This window comes from Heptranchias perlo, chromosome 9 (assembly GCF_035084215.1).
Source record: "Heptranchias perlo isolate sHepPer1 chromosome 9, sHepPer1.hap1, whole genome shotgun sequence".
In the NCBI taxonomy this organism is placed as follows: domain Eukaryota; kingdom Metazoa; phylum Chordata; class Chondrichthyes; order Hexanchiformes; family Hexanchidae; genus Heptranchias; species Heptranchias perlo.
Genome location: NC_090333.1, coordinates 49953893 through 49968640, shown reverse-complemented (window position 1 = coordinate 49968640; position 14748 = coordinate 49953893). Strand labels below are relative to the sequence as shown.

Here is a 14748-nt window from a genome sequence, read left to right as displayed (position 1 = left end):
TGTTTTCATTCTAGCATAGGATTCGGAGGAGAACAATAAAGTTACAAGTGTACAACTGAATGAGCTTTTGTAAAATATGTTTCACTTAGCTATTTCTGAAGCATTCATACACCCTCACTAGTGTAAAAAAGCTACATTAAATCAGGCGAAAACTATACTCCCAATAATTTAATTATTGGAGGATTTTTTCCTACTTCATCAACGTCAATTTCACTTTCACCGCAAAGATTTTCCCTATTAAAATACAATACCAGTACAATAATTATAGTACGTTACGATGGGCTTTAGGTTTCACCGCATATTCCTTCTATGTATATATAAATAGAGCGTGTATCTGCCAAAAAAATAGACGGGAGGCAGGCAGTGGCTGACGTAATGAGCGTCTGAGGACTCTGGGGCTAGTTAATTGGAAACCACACGCCCCTTTTCAATGCCTTTGCGCATGTTACTGACACCACACTTTGCACTTCATTCAAATGCATGCGGTTCATGAAAGCCAGGTGGAGCTGTCAGAGGGAGAGACACAAACGTGCGGGAGCTAGCCAGGATGGATCTGGGGCTGTAAATACTTACACCAGGCGGCAGGATAAGGCTGTATGTGGAGATTGTCGCATTGTGCAGGGGTTGACCTCTCTCTCCCTTTACTTGAAGGGGAAGCTGAGCCCCTTCTGTTGCATGACTGGACACTGCTGGGGAGCGCGAGAGCCCGTGGGGACTGAACACTGGACAGTGCTGGACAGGCAGCTCGAGCCAGACAACCGGACAATAGAGGCTCGAGCGTCAACTGGACAGTCACTAGCAGCGCACTGGCCGGATAATAAGGGCAGCAGCTTGACAAGGGCTTCAACGCGTGGTTTTGTTTTATTTTTATCGCCCCCCCCCCCCTTCAGTGTGCAACACATCCAACCGAAGCCAACACCGGTCTTCCGATTCTTTGAAAGGTGAGACTTACTGAATAACCTACAGGCTGCTGAGTTTATGTTCAAATTCTAATTTATGTACGCTATCCTCGCACAAATAACAGTTGAGGAGCAACACTCCTGGTATACGTTAAAAAATAAATGATGCACAGTCGAGTTTTCACTTCATTGCCAGCTGGGACTTGACTGACAATATATTATTGACTTGCATTTTTTGTCTTTGCATTTTGATCGACGTATATTGTTCCCCCCCCCCCTTTTCCCCATCAAAACATAAAAAATTGCCTTGTGCTTGTGCAGTCCAGTACAAGAAAGAACATTTGGCAGTCGACAATGAGAAACGTGCTGAAACGTTTGTTTCATGTATTTGTTAACTGAGCCATTATTAAGGTATTGCGTATTTGAAGAGTTTCCTTGCTATTGTATTCTGTTGTATAATGACAATCTGGACTGGATCAAAGCCGTGCATTTCCCTCCATTTCATTATTTGGGAATGTTTTACAAATGTGTTAGCCTCGGCGGTGATGTCTAACGATTTGATTGCAAGTAGGTTCACTTCTATGCTTGTAGGTTTCGGGATGGAATACTATTCAGTGCTGAATGTTCGTTGTATATAGACGCAGAAAACAGACTTAATTCGCAGCCTTTCAGTATTGTACAAAACATGCTATTGCAAAAACATCATATAATCTTTGTGTCCAATCTTGTAACGTTTTAAGGGAACCAGACCACTTTTTTGATATTTGGATATTGAAGCAATGTGGAGTAATTCATCATTATCCAGCAAGTTTGGTGATGGTAGACTATGAAGATTTATACAGTGGAGTATATTTAATTTTTGCTTTGTTTCTTTAACTTGGGTAAGATGCTATTTTGTCCAGTCGAGACACATGGTGGTTTTGCTATCTCATCAGGAAATTGGGTTTAAGATCTAGAAACTGCAGCTCAAATGTGCAAAGTTTTAGATGTCTTCACAAACTCTCAAAGAGCACGACCGTAATAGAGCCTCTAGCTTCACTAGCCCACTTTTTTGTGGCACAGGTGAGGTGCCCTCCTGGTGTAGTTGGGAGGTTAAGCAAATCTTATCATTTAAAAAAAATGCTTTTCAAACTCAAGTGCAGACAAAGTTGAAATAATTAGGTCTAAACTCCTTTATCACTTGTATCTTCTTTCTGCTCCCATTGCAGGTTTCTCATTGGTCCCATTATGCATACAGCAGCAAAGCAGGACTGTAATGTCATAAAACTATAATTGGACAAATTCATGTACAGTAATATTTTCAAATACCGGAATCACTTGCATTTCTTGCGTAATTGCCCATTTAGGCAGGCGGTATAGCACAGTTGGAGAACTATGTGTAATTTTGGGCACACCATTATAGAAAATATATTGGGGCTATGGAAAAGCTACATATATAGATTCACTCACTCGGATGATGCCAGGATAATTTGGTCATGAAGAGAGAATTACAAAACTAGGTTTTTATTTGCTAGAGCAAAGAAAGTTAAGGGTGATCTAATATAATTATTAAAATTTTGAAAGGGTTTCAGAGGGCCAATAGTAAAAGATTATTTCCGTCAGATAATAAATTGTTGACAAAGGGCATAAGGTCAGGATTAGTAATCGAATTAAAATGGAGAGGTTAGAAAAATGTTTTCAAAAAAAGGACTATTGGAATAAGGAATGTATGACTGCAACTGCTTTTGAAACGGAATCATGACATTTAAAAGGAAACCAGATTTAAAAACTTGAAAAAACGGTTATGGGGAAGGAGTAGAGAAATGGCATTACAATAGGTAGTTTCAAGGTGAAGCTAGCACTGGCACTGACCTAATAGACTGTGTAGACTCCTTCTGTGCTGAAAATTCTATGATTCTATTATCTTGGTATCCTTCTCTGACTATACAGTTAGAACAGTGGATAAAGAAAAACTGAGCTCACCTAGGAGACAGTATCTAGGGCTGTATCTACAAGCTATACTTCCACACTATGTTGCGCCTGTCAAACAAAATCTACCCGAATAGCTAACATGGTCATTGCTTAGCCCATGCCCTGTCTGAGGTTCATAGAGTCCAACCAGACCTATGGTACCACAATAATTGCTATGGAATGAGAACTGCAAGAGTTGAACTGCCTATGTAATAGCTTTTCCCTAACATTCCTACACAGGCGATTAGGTTAAGGAACTCCTATTTTCACAGCTCAAATTTGAAGTGCCTCTTAGTCATTTTAAAAATCTATTTTTACAAACTTTAACATTTAATTCACAAAATATACTGCAGCTTTAGTCTTTTCATATTTTTAATTTTCCTGAACCCACTATCTGTCAAGCAAGGGTAGAAGTTGCAATAACTGACTCTTCAGATTGCTATGCTCAGTTATACTGCCCACATTGGTACAGTATTAGTTGCATTTGTAATGGTGATGTGAACAGGGAGTCATACTGCACACTTGATTGCTGTTGAGCGTGGGAAAGCAAACATCTGTGCATGCATACTCAAAAGCTTGGAGTGCTGTTCATTGGCCTTTAACAGTTAGTGAGACTGCTAGTAGAGTCTCATCCATGCTTTTGTTACCAATTCCAATACACTATTCCAGTGCATTCCTGGCCGACCTTCCACCCTTCATAAACTTGAGCTCCTTCAAAACTCTGCTTCTTGTATTCTAACCCTCACCAAGTCCAGCTTACCCATTACCCCGATGTTCGCTGACCTCCATTGGCTTCCAGTCCACCAACACCTTAACTTTAAAATTCTCATCCTTGTGTTCAAATACCTCCGTGGTATCGCCCCTACCTATCCCTGTAACCTCCTCCAGCCCCAAAACGCTCCAAGAACTCTGCGTTACTCCAACTCTGGACTCATGTGCATCTTGCACCATTGGTGGTTGTGCCTTCAGCCGTCTAGACCCAAAGCTCTGCAAATCCCTCCCTAAACCACGTAGTCTCTCCATCTCTCTCTCCTCCTTTATGATTTTTCTTAAAATTTATCTCTTTGACCAAGCCTTGAGTCCTTTGTCCTAATAGCTCCTTCTTTGGTTAAACTGGTGTCACTTATTGTCTTATTACGTTCCTGTAAAGCACCTTAGGTTGTTTTCGTACGTTAAAGGCACTGTATAAATGCAGGTTGTTATTGATGATATCGTAGTAAAGAAATAGTTTCAGCATGTGGTACCAGGCTGTGGATTTATGTGTGGGATCCTCTACATGCTGAATTCCCAACCTCAGCATACCACTGTGATAAAGGACTGAGCAGTGGCCATATGCTTTCCTACAAGCAGGGAGGGCATGCCATTCGCGCAGCTCTAGTAGTTAATTACAGAACATTATTTGGTACATACTGGGAGAAGCTTAATTAGCCCATTCTCTTAACTAGCGACGATAATAGAGAGGAAGAGACCTGTGAAGAATAAAGGGAAAAAGTGCATCGTCCATGACAATAAGAAAATAAAGTGCAGCTTTTATTGGTTATATCTTTATTGAATTTATGTCTTGATAGTTAGTAGTAAATTTCAATGTTGGTTCATCTTTTTACTTTTTATTCTCCAGTGTTCCTGTTTCATTTGCTCTTCAGTGACCCACAGACAGCTTAGTTATGTCAATGTACATTAATAGATTCATACCAGCGAGTTACAGGATGGTTTCCTAATGTAGGGAGGTTCTTTTGAGTTCTGAAACTGCAAGATCAAACTTGACTAGTTTGGAACATATTGCGTACTCAAAGAGTTTGTACTTTCAACTCACCAGTTGCCATTATATCTAAAGTAGGAATGAAATCTAATGATTGATTTTCCAAATGTATGTTCCTTTATAAAAATGAGAAACCTTTTTGTTTTTGACCTTGGTAGTAATTTGTATTATATGCCTTGGCCTTGACCTGGGTTTCCAATTTAAAAACAAGACATCTAAACCTGAAGTGATTTATATTTACCTTTATCACTTGTGTGTTCTCTGTTTTCACCATTACATTATAAACTTCCCCACTGTAAGGCCATGAAGCTGATGTCAGTGGCAGAAGTGACAGCAAAGGTTTTTTTTTAAAAAGTGGTGGTCTAGGGAATGGGTAGTGGCTTGAAGGAATAAAAGTTCTAATTTCTTGATTTGTGTGGCTGTGCAAAGGATGCATGCTCCACATAAGTCTTTTAAGAGGTTTGTCTGTATGCAACCAGTGCTTGTAGCCTAGTAGTGGACACACAAGCTACATTTGGTTGAAGAAGGCCCTTTAGCACTTATGAGTGGTAGTTTTATGAACTTATCTTCCCACTGCAGAGTCTTTCCCACCAGGAATGCATATTGTGAATTCAGGCGCATTCCCTCCCTTGTTTTCTGTCCATCGTGTTTGGGGGCGGGGAGGAGAGAGATATCTGATTTACTGATGTGTGCTCCTGACTGGCTATTCCCTGGGGGCATCAACTTTGTAAGAGTACCGCTATGCTCTCATCCTTCCAGAATAACAGCTCTACCATCTTCCCATTACAGCATCTAGTTTTTTCTTGAATAAGTCCGGCATCCTGGCCTGAACCATTCTTCCTGGCAGCTGTTCCAGCTGTTAATTAACCTTTTTGTAAAGAAATTCTTCATGACAGTTTTACTAAATTTGCTCTTCACAACTTTGAACCTGTGCCTTTGTCCTGCTGCCCTGGTGTATCTGAAAGTATTGTTTCCACTTTATTTTCCCAATCCTGTTAAGTATCTTATGTCTCTTGTCCCCTCTGAGATGTCACTTTTGCTTTGTTTATTGCATGTCATAGCTTTTAAACATGATGAGTCAACTAGCACCCTCGATATTCCTTAGCATCTATCTTGGCAATTTCTATCCCAGCCGTTGTGTATTCATGCCTCCTATTTTTACTTCCAATATGCAGTACCTTGCATTTTTCCATATTGAACTTCATTCGCCACTGATCAGCCCAAATACAAACTCTATTGGGCTCTCTTTGTAAGATGATAGCTACTTCTTCTAGCCCACAGAGTGCCATAGCTTGGTGTTAGCTATGAATTTAAATACCTTGCATTGGAAATTGCAATTCTGTATTATTTATGTGGAGCAGGAGTCATTCCAGCATGGACCCGTGGAACACTCCACTCAATACCTTCTCTTTCCTCCCTCCATTGCAACCTAGTTCCCCTTGCAACTACACTATGCTTTATTCCCTTTTATCCGATTAATACTTTATAGCGTTGTATTAATGTTTTTATCCGTGCAATAGGACTTATTCAAAGAACTAAATTGGCAGCAGGGAGCAGCACTCACATGGTGCACATCTCAAGCAATTGCAGATGCATAACCTGTGATTTTTTTTTTCCTTGCATTAATTCTGATAGATGGTAAATTATGGCCATCCACAATTTTGAAATGTGCTTGCTATGAATGCTCCTCCTCAATGGGAGTGCTGGATTATGGAATTACCTCTAATATCTGGTATTGTAGCATTACCCAGGGTCAAACAGGAACCCTTGTTACCATGATTAGCCTGCTGAATTGACACAAGTTCTCTCGTATTCGCCTAGTCTTTGCATTGCAGAAGAATAAATACTCTATCAGACCAAGCAACTTAGGCTATATCAGGTTTATTAAAAGTAGACAGTAGTGGAAAATCAGTACAGAAGTTTAACTACCTCCAATAAGCAAATACAATAAAAGATGAAGCACTTTGCTAACTCTCAGTAATACTAAATCTGGACCCTCGTCTGTAGCACAAGTACCCCACGGAGCCTCTAACCTCCATCTCAATACACTTGGAGCCAACCTAGATCAGCGAGGGCAGGGATTGTCATAAATTGGATAGTGAGGTGGTGAAGGATAGAATACTAGAGCCTAATCTTCAGTTGCTTCCAAGCCTTTATTCACAGAACTCCACATTACACTCTAGACAACACTCTCTTATAAATGGATACAAGAGAGTTCCCAATTGATATGCACCACCTGAATACAATTAATATATATTACATGGATATAAATTACATGGATACAATTAGCAGGGATCATGGGTGAGCGGGACTTGGTACTGGATAGGATACAAGCAACAGAGTTTTGGATGAGCTGAAGTTTACAGAGGGTGGAGGATGGGAGGCTAAACCAGTTGTGCACCAGATAGACTCAAGTCTGTGTGCCATGGAGTTAAGATGGGGACTGTACCAGATAATGCTTAAATATTCATCTGTCATGGTGGTAGCTTACAATTTAGGTAAAGGCTGGAAAGTCCTGCTAAAAGTAATTTACTTGGCTTAGTACAGCTCTACAGCCTCAGTCTATTGTTTTGCACTTGGTGCTTCACCATGGTGGCATATCCTACATTTAGAGCTTAGTGTACGGGACATTGTGAGCAGAACCTTCATTCCTCTACTGTGTCGGTATTTTAAGCATCACAATATTCTTGTTTAGTCTGAAGGGAATAGTTGCTTTAAACTTCTCAGGGTTTTTAAAGTAAGTAAGGGTGACCTGGATGTAAATTTCTTTTCACACTTTTTTATCCTGTATAAATTTTGCCTATACATTTGGTTATACGCTTCATCAAAGGAATCAGTTTTGAGTGTGTTGTGCTGTTGGTGCAGTGAATTAGATTAGGTAGTTAAGTGGTTCTTTGTAGTGATTTTGAAGAGTGCTTTCCTGTGCAGCTTAGCACCATGTTGAAAACTGGAGGGGCACTTTACACAGCAGCAGAGCAGATTGGTCTTTTTCACTATAGCAATAGAATGGGGCTCAACTTGACACACCCTGATCTAATTCCAAAAGGAAAGATGAAAACATCTTCTGAAAGCACCAGGCTGTAATTCTGTGCAGGGTTTGAGTAGTAATACACATTGCACTTGCAGCATCATTTTTAAGGAAATGTGTTATATTGCAACTGCAACCTTAGTTGTGTTCTGTTCGAAGATAGGAAGTCATGGGATCCAAAGTTTGGTCCATTATTAAGCTTTCTTAATTGCTTGTAATGTGACTTTCACTTATGGATTCTGGAACTTCCCCTTACTTTTTGGAAGTTTGCCTTTTTTAAAAAAAAAAGTTTAATCAAAGAATTGTTGGTGAAATGAAAGGCCAATTATCAATGAGCAGATTTTTGTATTCAACTGTATAATGCTAGTGAAGCCAAAATATGAAGGTTAGGTAATACTTCTGTCAGAGTAGCAACTCAAAACTGAATTCACCCTGGTTTTTGTCTAAATTTGGCACTGGATTGGCACAGTGTACCAGCCCCAATAATCAGTACTATAGTTGTTTTTCTTCCTGTCAGGCTCTCAAGGAGACTACTTTTTCTTGTTGTACTGGCTCCAGTATAATAGTTAGAGCCACCTCATAAATGAAGCCCAATCAATCTTGTTACTGGCAGAAGTCTATTTCACCTCTGGGCCTGTAGAAAAGTAAGTGACCAGCCATGCACACTAAAGGCTCCAGTTTTGGCTAAAATTCAGAACGCCGTTGCACCCACTCAAGCTTTGTGTGGCAAATAGCTCTTCAAGTTTACAATGAAACTGGACATACAGTATATGTAATGTGCTGGCTTCAAATTAAGTGGCACTCTTCCAGTCCCTTCATTCCCTTGTGATGCATGTTGTAATTTTGCTCTTGCAATATAGTAACTGCATAATTCTATCTGTTGTGATGAAATTGTGGCTAGAAACAAACACTGTGTATAGCCAAGTAAATGACATGCTTGTACCACACCTCAAAATCCCTGTCTATCATTCTGTTAATATTTTAGAGGATAAACTGCTTCTGTTGACTTGATGAGTAAGTGTACAATTGATAATGAGCCACTAGACCAAGAAGTTCTCAAGTTTGATTTCCGGTCTGTGCTGAGTTGGCTGATCTCAGCCGAAGTGGAAGTGGGGTCATACAATTGGCAACAGTGTTGCTGGGCAGGGGCAGGGGGTTGGTGGTGGGAGGGGTGGGGGGGGTGGAATAATACTAGGATTTATGATCTTGATAGCTATTCACTGAAACTTGCTTAAAGTTCATGCATGTCCTTGTTGCACCCTCATGAACAGTCTTGTTAAATATGGGACTCAGTATTAGCCTATATCTTATGGGTAATTCACATACACTTATTATCAACTACAATGCAGCTCTGCAAATATTTTAATATATTTTTTATTAATATGATGAATATTTTATAATGGAGTTCCAGTAAAGCCTCTGAATTATGAAAGAACAACTATGTTTAGCACTTTTTGAGGCTGAACCAGACCGTTCAGAACCTTGATGTCCTATATGACCCTGACTTGAGCTTCCGACCACATGTCCACTCCATCGCCAAGACCGCTTACTTCTACCTCCGTAACATCGCCCGTCACCACCCCTGCCTCAGCTCGTCTGCTACTGAAATCCTCATCCATGTCTTTGTTACCTCTAGACTTTACTATTTCAATGCTCCCCTGGCTAGCCTCCCATCTTTTGCCCTCCATAAACTTGCGCTCATCCAAAACTCTGCTGCCCGTATCCTAACTCATACTAAGTCCCGTTCACCCACCACCTCTGTGCTTGCTGACCTACATTGGCTCCCAGTCCAGGAACACCTTGATTTTAAAATTCTCATCTTTGTTTTCAAATCCCTCCATGGCCTCGCTGTCCCTATCTCTGTAACCTCCTCCAGCCCTACAACCCTCTGAGATCTCTACGTTCCTCTAATTCTGGCTTCTTGCGCATCCCCGAATTTAATTGCTCCACCGTTGGCGGCCGTGCCTTCAGCTACCTAGGCCCTAAGCTCTGGAATTCCCTCCCTAAACCTCTCCACCTCTCTACCTCTCCTCCTTTTAATACGCTCCTTAAAACCTACCTCTTTGACCAAGCTTTTGGTCATTTGTCCTAATGTCTCCTTATGTGACTCAGTGTCAAATTTTGTTTGAAAATTGCTCCTGTGAAGTACTTTGGGAAGTTTTACTACTTTAAAAGCACTATATAAATACAAGTTGTTGTTTCCAGAGCTTTTTCTATAAACTCAAATGAATAGTTATGACATTTATTACATGGAATATTTTCTCTTTCCCCTTTTGGCTGCTTTATGTGGAAAGTGTGTTCCAGGCAATATCAGGATCATAGTTATATTAAATTCATGTCTTTAAAGAGGAGATCCATCAGGGTTGTTAGTTTTTATTGGCAACTTTCAAAAGGAATAATATAAAGTCCTATTACGTGAGTGTGTGTTTGTGGCTACAAATTGAGCAGCTGTGTAGATGCTGCTACATTGTGTATATTTGAAGCACTACAGATTATGTTTGAGCAATGGCATGTACCCAGTAAAGGACTGAACTGAATAGAAATGGCCAGTTTCCAGGTCAAGCAGATGTAGCAACACTTTCAGTACTGAACCAATGCACTGCCATTTTAGCATGAAAAAATCCAATTTGTTCTGGTATCACACTGGTTGAGATTGGGCATTCTTAGGAAGGAATAGCACTTCCTTGGGAAACTGTAGGCCCACAGAATTGGATTTTCTATCCATTAATATAAAAGGATAAATTATCAAGCTCTGTGGGCCTGCAATTTCCCAACCAGTGCTCCCCAGAAACACCACTCCTCACTGGGAGTGTCCAATTGGGGAATTAGCTGTTTTAAAACTTTTTAAAATTGATTTCCCCATGAATTAATAATAGTAAGACTGCAGAGCAAGCTGTTTCATGAGAGTACATAAGGGCTGAATTTATGAATAAGCGCTACCAGCAGAATGCCTTGCTGGTCGGCGCACACCTCCAATTTCCCGATATGTGCAGCTGGTGGGCGAGACTCCCTGCCAGTGGAGTACATTTGTAAAACTGGGCCTATAACGTCTTAACTTCTCTCTTATGGGACTTTGTTCAGAATAATACAGTCAATAAAGTGATTAGTTTAATGATCTATCCAAGTACATCTAATCTGTTTTGGGCAAGTAATTTAAGTGTTCAGTACAACCTAAAGGAAGTTATTCATTGTAAATAACTGAAACTCATTGGCTTACAAACCCGGTGGCATTACTTTGCAAACATATAGTAAACATCTTCAAATGTATATGTCGTATTATTTCCAAAAGTATGAATTTAAAGGCATTGTTCCTGAGTTTTGACAATTTCAACCCAACTCTTAATAAAAGTGAACCACTCCACAAAACTTGCAAAATTTAGCACTAATTAGCACTCGATTGATTCTCACTTAGAATGGCTACAAGGATGGCTGGTGTCAGAATGGAAATAACATGATGTAGTAGTAATACTATCCTGAGGTTACAGTTAAGGTGCAGAATAGCGGAAACTTTACTCTGTATTTAATCTGACTTTGGAGTGCTTAATGTTAACACTACATACCTGAAATGGGATATGATCCATTCCACAGTACTTGCATCACTTGTGCATAAACACAAGCATTTGGCATCAATAGATGAAAAAAATTAAAAAAGAATAGAAAAAATAATTTATATTCTACTGGTCAGCTTAGTTTTCTATGGTGGGGGGGATCCCTTTGCAAATATTGTCACATTCCTAAGTTCCCGCTGTTCCAGCTTACAGAATTATAGAGGCTTGCAGCACAGAAGGAGGACATTGAGTCTGTTGTGCCTGAGTTGGCTCTCTGAAAGAGCAATCCACTTAATGCCATTTCCTTGCCCTTTCCCTATACTCTTTTTTTTTATTCCCCAAATGTTTATCTCAATCATTCCCTTTGTTCTTTTGGTGATCTTAAATGTATGGCCTATAGTTATCAATTCATTGACCAATGGAAATAGTTTTCCTTATTTACCTTATCAAAACCCTTTAATAATTTTGAAAAGCTCGAGCAGATCTCATCTTAACCTTCACTTTAATGAAAAGAACTCCAGTTTCTCTAGTCTGTCATAACTAAAGCTTCTCATCTCTGGTATCACCATAGTGAATCTTATCTGTATGCTCTCCATAGTCTTGCTATCTTTCTGAAGTAGGGTGCTCAAAACTGGACACAATATTCTAATTGCAGCCTAACTATTGATGTCATAAACGAGGGCTATAGATTCTATAGTTATGGCTGTCAGTTGCTGCACGTCCTCTGAGATCAGTCTCTGCACCTAGATGTTATTTTCCTTGAACAACCTTATTTTCAGACACATAGCAATGAAATGTGGGCTCTGCAAGTCCAAAGCCGAGAGCACCCTTCTTGGTTTCCTCTGTTGGGAAGCTGCCACTTTCTCACTCGCTGCTTGCTCTGTGAATCATCTGGTTCCGCACCCTCACACTATCTACTTCCCCCTCCCAGCACCCCTTCCCCCACCCAGTGAAAGTATCTGAGCTGGTCCGTGGAAGTGCAAAAGCAAGTGATCCAGGGGGTGATAGAGAGAGAGTTGGGCAGGATCTTGATCTAGAGACTCTTGTGTGACCTCATCATCCTCACCCTCTGCTTCATCATCATCATCGTCATATTGTAATTGCCTACGTGGACGAAATTCCTACCCTCTTCCTCTACCTCGTCATCATCTTCCTCCACATAATTTTCTGCTGAGTCCTTTGCTGTCATGGACTTGTCGGAAAGGAGGGTATGAGTTAAGAATGAACAAGCAGATCTCCTTGAGACGAAGGAGACAGTGAAGACTGAGGAAGCTTCTGACTAACTGCTGCTTCATAGGGATGCCATGATGAAGATTGGGGCTTGCACCCATCAAACCATAGCTGGCATTGTCCCACCAGTCTCGCCATCTCTCATGACTTGAGCTGAATGCCTTCCCATCAACTCAACATAGGGCCGCTCCTCATAGGAAGTCAGCTCTCTAATGTCTGGCATACTCCTCCAGTCGTTTGACTTTCATGGACTTTGTGCACAAGTTTCTCCTGTAACAAGATTAAATACATTAGATGAAAACCAGTATTTGAGGGACGGCATCAGACAGCAGAAATTATAGACTTTGTTAAAGTGTAGGAAGGGCTTTTAAGCTTGTGTACAATAGTAATTACTATTAGGGGAGTTGGCAATGACTCTTGTAAGATACAGGGATGGATTATTCAAATACATGCATCCACTGACTCTGGCAATGTTGAAAGTGAGATTGCTTTTGCAAACTTTTGGCCATTTCATGGGATTGACTGGAGCTATTTAAAAATTTCTTTCATTGCTATACTCAGGAAGTCTTTACCTACATTCTCCAACACCCATGGAAAGCCTTGTAATTAGAGAGCAACTTTCTGAAGGCTCTCATTGGGAATACTACTGTATATAATATATATGTTGAAGGAAGAGGAGCAGCAGGAGGGTATAAGGGAAGTCTAATTAATCGAGCAGTACCAAAGGAAAGCTAGGCCATCCCAGCGGTACCCATCCAGCAGAATACATCGACCCAGGCTCTCAGTACTGCACTGAAGTGGCAGCCTGGATTATGTGTTTAAGCCGCTGGAGTGGGATTTGAACCCACAACCATCTGACTGTCTGAGGTGTAGTGCTACCACTGAGCCAAGGCTGTCATCAGGCAAGTCACTAATGCCCTCTTTGTTTGGGCAGCACAGTTTATACACCTCAACAGTGGACTCAGAGAGATGACTGAGTGCAATAAAATTTTACTAAATCACTGGATTCCCAGGGTTGTGGCGGCCATTAATTTCACCCATGTGACTTTGTAGGCCCCAAATGTAAACCCCCCCCCCCCATATTTATATGCACAGTTTCTCTAAATATGCAGGTCATTTGTAATGATGGGCACAACTTATTGCATGTGAACTTGTGATATACTAGTCCAGTATTTCAGCTCTCTTTTAACAGCAGAGGCAAAGGGAAGGATGGCTGCTGGGTAAGAAGGGAAATCCATTGCTCCCATGGCTCATGACACCACTTTGTAAGATCATCAGTGCTGCTCCAATGAAGCACAATGTAAGACACGGATGGAAATTGAGTAAGCCATTGGGATGCTTAAAAAGTTTTCTGATACCAGGATAGGTCTGGTGGTACCTTGCAGTATCCTCCAGGCATTGTCTGTTCAATTATGGTAACATGTTGTATGCTTCATAACTATGCAATCAAGAAAGGACTGATGCTGGAAGTCTCAGATGATGCCAGAGATGCTGATGATGCCACCGCTCATGTCAATGACCAGGCCCAAATGAACACAAAAGAGTTGCGTTGGCTAATGCTGCTGGAGAGCTGAGCCGAACTCATTCAGGATACCTTCACAGATAATAAGAGCACTATTTGTTGGAAGTCTCAGCCCATCAAAAAAAAATCAAACAAAGCATCCTGGTCTGAATGAGATACCTGCTCTTCATAGTAAGCCATCACATGAGCCTCAAAATCAGCACAAAACCTTTTCCCCATTGCCCTGCAGATAATCAAATACCAAGCTGTTCTCGCATCAGTAATTCCAGTGATTTATTACAATTATTTACAAAAATATTAGGGATGCAAAATTAGACATCTCTGTGCCTGTTTCCCAGGCAGAAAATAGGGGCACAGAGGTCCAATTTAGGGGAACAACCTTCCGCGTCCGGGCATTGTCAGAAATATGTCTGATGCCATATTGTAGAGATGCCCCTGGCGTCAGCTGAAAACAGGCATTAGGCCCCTTGAATATACTAAGAAGAGGCCGAACGCCTGTTTTAGAGCCCATTCTGGAAATTCGTTCACCTTCTCTCAGGATTAATTGGTCTATGTGCGGCCTAACCAGCGGTCCTTACATCCGCAGCTCTCCGGTCTTATTAAAACGAGGCCTGAGGCATGATATCGATTGGGCCTCGGGCCCACCTGTTCCGGAGCAGAGCTCATTCCCTGCGTGCATTTCATGCCGGCCGGATGGCATGCACCGATTCATAAAGGTTACAGCACAGAAGGAGGCCATTCAGCCCATCGAGTCCGCGTCAGCTCTATGCAAGAGCAATCCAGCAGGTCCCACTCCCCCGCCCTATCCCTGT

At 41.0% G+C, this 14748-nt stretch overlaps 1 protein-coding gene across 1 annotated transcript in view; it reads left to right on the top strand.

The window, feature by feature from the left end:
- The first annotated feature begins 520 nt into the window (after window positions 1-520).
- Window positions 521-14748, top strand: part of pde4ba (phosphodiesterase 4B, cAMP-specific a) — a 557078-nt gene continuing 542850 nt past the window's right edge. The window contains exon 1 of the mRNA XM_067990377.1: window positions 521-941. The gene's annotated coding sequence lies outside the window, so the exon portion shown is untranslated. The remainder of the gene's footprint in view (window positions 942-14748) is intronic.